Source organism: Acanthisitta chloris, unplaced genomic scaffold (genome assembly GCF_000695815.1).
Source record: "Acanthisitta chloris isolate BGI_N310 unplaced genomic scaffold, ASM69581v1 scaffold16750, whole genome shotgun sequence".
Taxonomy (NCBI): domain Eukaryota; kingdom Metazoa; phylum Chordata; class Aves; order Passeriformes; family Acanthisittidae; genus Acanthisitta; species Acanthisitta chloris.
The window spans coordinates 1,968-9,632 of NW_008652433.1; the positions used below are offsets into that span (position 1 = coordinate 1,968).

General features: G+C 45.3%; 1 protein-coding gene across 1 annotated transcript in view; it reads left to right on the forward strand.

The window, feature by feature from the left end:
• Window positions 1–690: 690 nt before the first annotated feature.
• Window positions 691–7,665, forward strand: part of ARHGEF12 (Rho guanine nucleotide exchange factor (GEF) 12) — a gene marked incomplete at its 3' end in the record, with an annotated part of 36,477 nt that continues 29,502 nt past the window's right edge. The window contains exons 1-3 of the mRNA XM_009077337.1: window positions 691–710; window positions 1,383–1,471; window positions 3,424–3,480. The remainder of the gene's footprint in view (window positions 711–1,382; window positions 1,472–3,423; window positions 3,481–7,665) is intronic.

Sequence of the window (7,665 nt, forward strand, 5' to 3'; positions counted from 1 at the left end):
CTCCTGAACATTCTATGATCCTACTATGAAAAGGTGATAAAAATCCTGGTTTCATGAGTCCCTCATTTTTTCCTTACTTAAAATGCATACATACTTTTTTCTTCCTTTACCTGTTGGTTTGGTGGCTTTGTTATCTGTATATATAATAATATTTGGAGTAGTTAATTTCAGCTTAAGTTTCCTCTGTTGCCCTTATCCAAAGATGACAAATTCACAGAGTTTCATGGAAACAGAGATGTGTTAGGAGGTGTCAAGATGAGCTCCAGAGTTCCTAGATACTGCAGAACCCACGTGGGGAGGAGAGTTTTTACTTAGTTTGCACCTTCATTAAATCCCAGGGGCTCAGTCCATCAGCAGGACAAAAAAAAATCAAGTTATACTAATTTTTAGTGTATGGAATTAATTGTTCTGAGAGGAAGATGATCCATGAGCTCCTACAGTGTACTGAGAAGGAAAGAGCTGCTGGATTAGAGGGCACAGATTCTGCCTCTGTTCTTAGTTCTGTTTGAAATCTTAAACATATCTTTGAATCAACTGCAGATGGACTAAGAATTAGCTGAAGAACAAGAGGAAAAGATTTGTTGTCTTGTGAAGGAGTTGCAGAAGTGTAAAATAACTTGAAGTATTACTGTTGATATTAATACTGAGAAAAGTTCATTAAATTTCTGTTCTGTTCTTCTTTTCAGGTTTCCTCTCAAAAAACCTACAAGGTGAGTTTGTCTGTTTATTGCAATTCTAACTACAGGAATTTTGAAAGAGGAATGCTTTAAAAAGGATAAATATCTATACATACTAACCCAGCCAGCAGTGCCCAGTCCAGATGTGAAGAAATTCATACCCAGATGGGGCCAAGGTGCCAAAAATATAGTTGATTTTGTCCTCCAAGTGCTTGGCATAGTGTCACTTACCATTTGCATTGTTCCCTGCACTGGTGGCTCATCTTACCTGAGACCTGAGAGGTGCAGGGGAAAGTGACAGGTGATTCCCTTGGGGAGGGTGTCCTAAATCTTTAATGTTTGCATCCAAAGATGTTTTCATGTTTGTTGAATGAATTAAGATTTCAGGAGGTTTTGTTCAGTTTTCTATCGCTTGAATGGATTTGGCTTTTAAAGCCAACTCTGGTGTTGAGTGATAAAGAGGAAGATGCACTTCTCTTCCTGATTGTGAAGGTTAAGGCTGTTCCTAGACCTTTGGATTCAATCCCAAAGCCTCTGAGGGAGCTCATTTTCCCCCTCGCATTCAGCCTGGGCCATAAATATTTGAAGTGAACTTGATGCCTCCGTTGGGATCTCAATTTCTTCTGAGCCACCAGACCTAGGTGAGGTTGTTTCTGAGAGCCTGAGTGGCTGTGTGCTGAGGAGCTGTGCTTTGCTCTGCCACAGACACGGCAGCATCCTGAGCAGAGAGTCTCCAGCTGACAAGAAGCAGAAGGTTGAGCGTTGCAGCAGCACCCACGACTTCGACCCTACAGGTAAGAGCCTAAAACTCATAGGGAAAAACCTCCATGGCACCTGAAAAGCAGAATAAAAAGGGGTTTAAAGTGGCAACAAATGTGGTTTTCAGAGCTGTGTTGTTCTGCAAAGCCTTTTGGGGGCATTGACATCGGTCCAGGTTTGCTCTGAGATGTGTTCATCTCAAAACAAACCTGGGGTAGTGTGTCAGGAAATTCTAGTGAACCCTTTTCCACTGTCAGAAAAGGCAGCCTGGAATTGCAGGAGGCAAATAGTGGCATGAGTTGGGAGTTCTTGTGGCTGTTTTAGCTAAGTGTGAAATTGGAGCTGCTTAGGCTTAACTAGGGCTGATGAGGCTTAACTAGGTTGATATTCCTCATTGGGCTCTTAGTTTTTGGGATGTTTTTTGGTTCTGTTTTTCTGAGCCTGAGTAGATTCTCATCTCTCTGTCCCTTGTAAAGTGAATTGCTACTTTCCAACATGACATCTTTCAAGCTTAACTTCTATTTTTAAAAGGATATCCTCTCCTTTTTTTTTTTATTTTTAACCTTTCCAAAGGTTAAATTAGGGTTGATTTGCTCAGCTTGCCCAGTATTGTGGAAATTAGGGTGCACACAGGGATTCCTCATTCTGTCTGCAACACTAACCCAGTGACTCCTGTGTGTGTTCATCAAATGCATGACAGGCTCTTGTCTGAGCCTCCTGGCCCCATGCAATGTGCATTTCTCACATCTGTGCACTGTGCTCTTCAGTCCAGTCCTTTCCCTGGGGCTTGTGGAAGGCAGGAGAGGTGAATGAAGGCTGGTACAACTTGTAGGATGTGTTTTTTTCTCCCCAGACATTTGAGGCTGATGTTTATAAACCATCCTGTTAATGCTTTCTTGCCACCAGCTGCATGAGTCCTGCACAAAATCACTTCAAATGGGCTTTAAATGCCAGTTAAAAACATCCTGGAAGGGAGGAAAGCTGAATTAGTGCTTGTCTTCTTTCCCTTTGTCCTTGGGGTATGAGGTGCAGTTGTTTGGTGCTTTTTCTGATTTACCTTTGGGTCCTTTCAGCCATAAGTTGTGGGCTATGAGGATTTTTTGGGGTAAAGCTCTTGTCAAGAGCTTTAGCTAAAAAGGGGGAATAGGAAGTGTAACATTATTTCAGGTTGGGGAAGGTTTTGTGCTATGAACTTGATTTGTAGAGGGAATTTGAATGGTCATAAGGGAATGGCTGTAAGATGAGAGAGGGGACAGTCAGATTGGATGTCAGGAGAAATGTTTTCCCTGTCAGGGTGTTCAGGCACTGGAATTTTGCCCAGGGAGGTGGTGGAGTCACCATCCCTGGAGGTGTTTAAGAGGTGTCTAGATCTGGTGCTGGAAGTGTTAGGGTTTAGGGGTAACAGCAGTGGTAGATAATGGTTGGACTTGCTGATCTTAAAGGTCTCCTCCAACCTTGATTTGATGATTCAGCAAATTCAGGAATCTTCTAATCCAAATTTGCTGGAAGCCATTCCAGTTTGGACCTGGCACCAGTGTTCCCAGTGGGCTGGGCTGCTAGCTGAACCCTGACTGCAGCTTTCAGAAAACCCTTTCTCTCTAAGGGATGAGCTCAGGCTGCTCAACTCCTGTGCTTGCCTTGCTGACTTACTCTGGAGCTAAACACTCCCAGAGTTTCAGTGCTTGGGCTGGTTTTAATCCAGAATACTTCCTGTAGTTACTGCAGAGAAGCTCTTTGATTGTGTCTTAGCTCCTGTACCAGATTCTCTGTGGTGTTCCCTGTGTCTTCACACTCATACAATTCACCCCTCGTTACTCCCAGTGTTCCACCTCCGTCGTGTTCACATCTTATTTGTGTTTTGCACGATTTAACCTAATAAATCAGTCTGTGTTTTTCATGAAGTTTGTTGGTTTGTTTGTTTTTTTTCTCATGTTTGGTCTCCATATTTTCTATATCTCTTCTCTCCTTCTCTCCTGCTCTCGTGCAGATAGCTCCTCCAAGAAGACAAAGTCTAGTTCTGAGGAGAGTAGATCCGAGACGTATGGTAAGCTAAAGCAGCTGCTGCAGCTTTGCCCCTGGGCAGCTCTGCTCCTTGCCTTCTGTCTGTGCACCCCAGGCTTTTACCCTCCCCAGGGTCTGCATGGTTGGCTCTGCAGCAGGGACTGGGGAAACTGGGCTTTAATGTTGCTTCAGTGTTAGCAGCTTCTAGTTTCATAGTGGCTGGAAACTAACCTGGGCCTGGCAAGTCATCTAGTTTCTCTTGGGCTCTGCCAAGAGATCTGGTGCCACTGGGTGGTTCTGGACCTGGCAAGTCACCTGGATTCTCCTGGTCTCTCCCAAGAGATCTGGTGCCACTGGGTGGTTCTGGACCTGGCAAGTCACCTGGATTCTCCTGGTCTCTCCCAAGAGATCTGGTGCCACTGGATGGTTCAGGCACTGGGTGAGGATGCAGCTTGTGCTGGACACCACATGAGCTTTGTGGTTGTGGAAGAGCCTCTGTCTTGTTCTCACTGTGGAGGTTAGAGCAAGCAACTCATCTTTTTGCCTTGTTTGTAGTCAGCTCCTTTTCATGTTTCACAGAAGTGGAAAAATGTCTCTGTATATTTTTTATATATGTATCTCATGAGAAAATGTAAGACATGAACTTGCCCATTCCTTGGTCCAGAGGGGGTAAGTGGCCTGGAAGTCCTGTGTTGTGTATCACTGCTGTGTGGGAGCTTGTGGACAGGATAAATGGCACATAACAGTTTGGATGGGAGTGATCAACATCATGATGTTGTCCTTACACCACCATGGGCTTCTTTGCTCCTCCTCCTGCAGCTCACACCAGATCTCTCACTCTTGGGGCTGTGACACTCAGAGTTTCAGAGTTTGTTAAAGGGTTGGAATGGAGCTGAGAGACCATCCAGCCCCAACCCCCTGCCCTGGGCAGGGACACCTCCCACCAGAGCAGGTTGCTCAAGGCTCATCCAACCTGGCTGTGAACACTGCCAGGGTTGGGGCAGCCACAGCCTCCCTGGGGAACCTGGGACAGTGTCTCACCACCCACACAGGGAAAACTACTGCCTAATATCTCATCTAAATTTCCCTCTTTCCATTTCTCCCCATTCCCCCTTGTCCATTACTCTTCATCCTGCCTTTAGGGAATGACTGGTTCCATGTCCAGTCTCTAAAGATGCACTCATACCTTAGAAAACAAGGAGGTAATAACCTTTCAAAGTTGTTGGGTGACCTTTTTGGATCCTCCCAGACCTTGGAGCTGTGCTGGATCTGCCCAGCACTGCTGTATTCTATATTTCTCAGTGTGCATGTCTTGACCATGAGTTACCTTTCTTTTCCTTGCCTCTTTTTTTTTTTTTCCCTTTATGTTTAAAACACTCTGTGCTACTTTCTGATTTTAATCTGTTAATCAAATTGCTGCTGCATAACCTGCTGTGAGCTCTGGGACAGATGCAATGACTCTCCCAGTATCAGCTTTACCATTCCCCTGGAATAAATCTCCCAGGTGTTAGTGGCTGTGATCCAACTTTTTAACCCACCTGTGTAATACCAAGTGAATCTGTCACAGCTCTGCTGGAAGGAACACTGAAACAGAAAAGCAAAATAAACCCAAAAAACACTAAGCTGTTTCTAAACCAACATAGGCATGGTAGAAAAAGCCCTTTAGGTGCTGCAGTTTGAGGAGGTGTGTCCTGTTCCTTCTGTGAAAAAGATCTCTTAGCTCTCCCTGGAATTTTGAATCACACAGTTGTGTTGTGATTTTTTTTCAAGAAAAGTAATATGATAGTCATGTTCCTCAGGGTGTGAGTGTGTTCCTCAGGAGCTGTAAACAGGTTAGGAGTGCCTTGATTTGCTTCAGCAGAGCTGCAAACCTGTCTGAGGGAGACTTGGCTTGCTGCAGCTTGTCATTCCTGCCACACTCACAGGGAATGGAACAGCACAGCTTTGGGGATGAGGATGAACATTCTGTGATTCTGTAATGTGTTGTGAATCCACATGGATTTACCAGTTGAGTTATGGCCTTGGCAATAGGTGATGGAAGTTGTGATAGGAAAGGATGTAGTGATGGGAGAAGGAGTAATGGGGATGAATTGAAAGAGGGAAATTTAGGTTGGATATTAGGAGCAGCACAATTTATTGCAGGACCACTGAAATCCAAGTCTTGTGCTGTCTGTGATGCAGTTAAAGTTAAAATTACTGATTGCCAGTCCTAGAGTTTACATAGCTGAACCTTCGAAAGCTTTTAGCACTGATGTAGGCTTCCTTTCCAAGATCCTTATGGAAAGGTTTGCATGTCCCATCCCTGGAAGTGTTCCAGGCAAGGTTGGATGGGGCTTGGAGCAACCTGGGCTGGTGGGAGGTGTCCCTGCCCATGGCAGGGGGTGGGATGAGATGATTGCTAAGGTCCTTCCAAACCAAACCATTCTGAACCTTCGAAAGCTTTTAGCACTGATGTAGGCTTCCTTTCCAAGATCCTTATGGAAAGGTTTGCATGTCCCATCCCTGGAAGTGTTCCAGGCAAGGTTGGATGGGGCTTGGAGCAACCTGGGCTGGTGGGAGGTGTCCCTGCCCATGGCAGGGGGTGGGATGAGATGATTGCTAAGGTCCTTCCAAACCAAACCATTCTGGGATTCTATAATGTAATGTAGATGAACTCAAGAGGGAAATTGAGATTAGATATTAGGAAGAGGTTTTTCCCAGTGAGGGTGGTGAGACACTGGCCCAGGTTGCCCAGGGAGGCTGTGGTTGCCCCAACCCTGGCAGTGTTTCATTCCAGGTTAGATGAGCCTTGAGCAACCTGCTCTGGTGGGAGGTGTCCCTGCCCAGGGCAGGGGTTGGGGCTGGATGATCTCTCAGCTCCATCCCAACCCCTTCACACGCACTGTGATACTCTGATCTCTCCTCTCCCCTGGCCAGGGAGATGCTGCTTGTCAAGTTACCCAAATCCTGTGCTGAACCTGCACTAGCTCGTGCCTAGTGCTGCTCCCCCAGCATGTCCTGGAGGTGCTGTCAAGCTGCTGTAGGTTAATTACAGGAAACATTTGGTATGTTTGCTGGAATGTCTGTGTGTTTATACTTCTCCCCCAGTCTGTGCAGTGTCCTGGGGCTTCATGTATAGCAGAAAGAAACACAACTTCCTAACGTAAGCTTTGACTTCCCCAGAGTTTCCTGCAGATGCTCTCCCCACATCCAGTATCTGTGGGAGCAGTTTCCACTCATCCTTCCTTTCCAGTGGCCTTTGCAGTGTGGGCCCTTGCCCTGCCTTTTGTCTCTGCCCTCTGCTTTTTCCAGGTCCTGTGGTATGTGTGGAGAATTCTGCTGTTTGCTTTGGATGGGACCAAAGTATTCCAAACCCTACAAGTAGAAAGACTGTACTGATATTGTTCTTGCTGGTGACTGGATGTGTTGATCACTGGAAAGGGAAGCAGAGAGAGGTCTGGAATGGCAACAGGCATGGCAGGAGTGGCTTTGTGTGTGTGTTTGTTCTTACCTCTTGGAATTGTTAATGAAGGAGCAGGAGAGCAGAACTGAAGGGTATGAGAGGTTTGGGGGGGGGGCAGTGGTTAGAGAGGGAAGTGGTTCTAACACACAGAAGCTGATTTATAGTGACATAAGCTGATAGTGCCATTTTTTTTCTCCTGTCATAAATCGACTCCTATCTGTATATTCAACAAAACTGAGGTGATAGTGGAGACTGAGTGGAGTTTAATTAGTGCCATGAGCTCCCATGGTACTTAATACCTGTTTCTCAAAGCAGAATTTGCATCTCTTAATTCAACTGAAAGCTGAAATTAGCTTTCAGGGTGGTAGGTGAGACATCAGTTTCTCTTCCCTTTTTCCCATGACTTGGTTGCTCTCCAAAAATATCTTCCTTTATATTTAGTAATGAGCAGTTCCTGCACTAAATGTGAGCCTAGACTTTACTCATGACTCCCTCACATAATTTTCTCCAGGTTTGGGTTAAGCTTCTATATTTCTTTTTGTTTAGAAACCCCAATTTGTGGTGTTTTAAACAGAACTTGCTCTTCCTGGTTTGTTTCTTATACTTCTTATCAGCCTTTATATTGTGACCACCATTTTTTCAGGCTCTTAAAGGACTTTTTGGAAGCTTCTCATCATCACCCTTGGAGGAGCCAGGAAGGGCTGGGAGGGCAAGGAGAGCTGGACCACAGAGGTTGTTGCCATGGGAGCAGATATTTAGCATGGTTAAATCCATGATTCTTTTTCC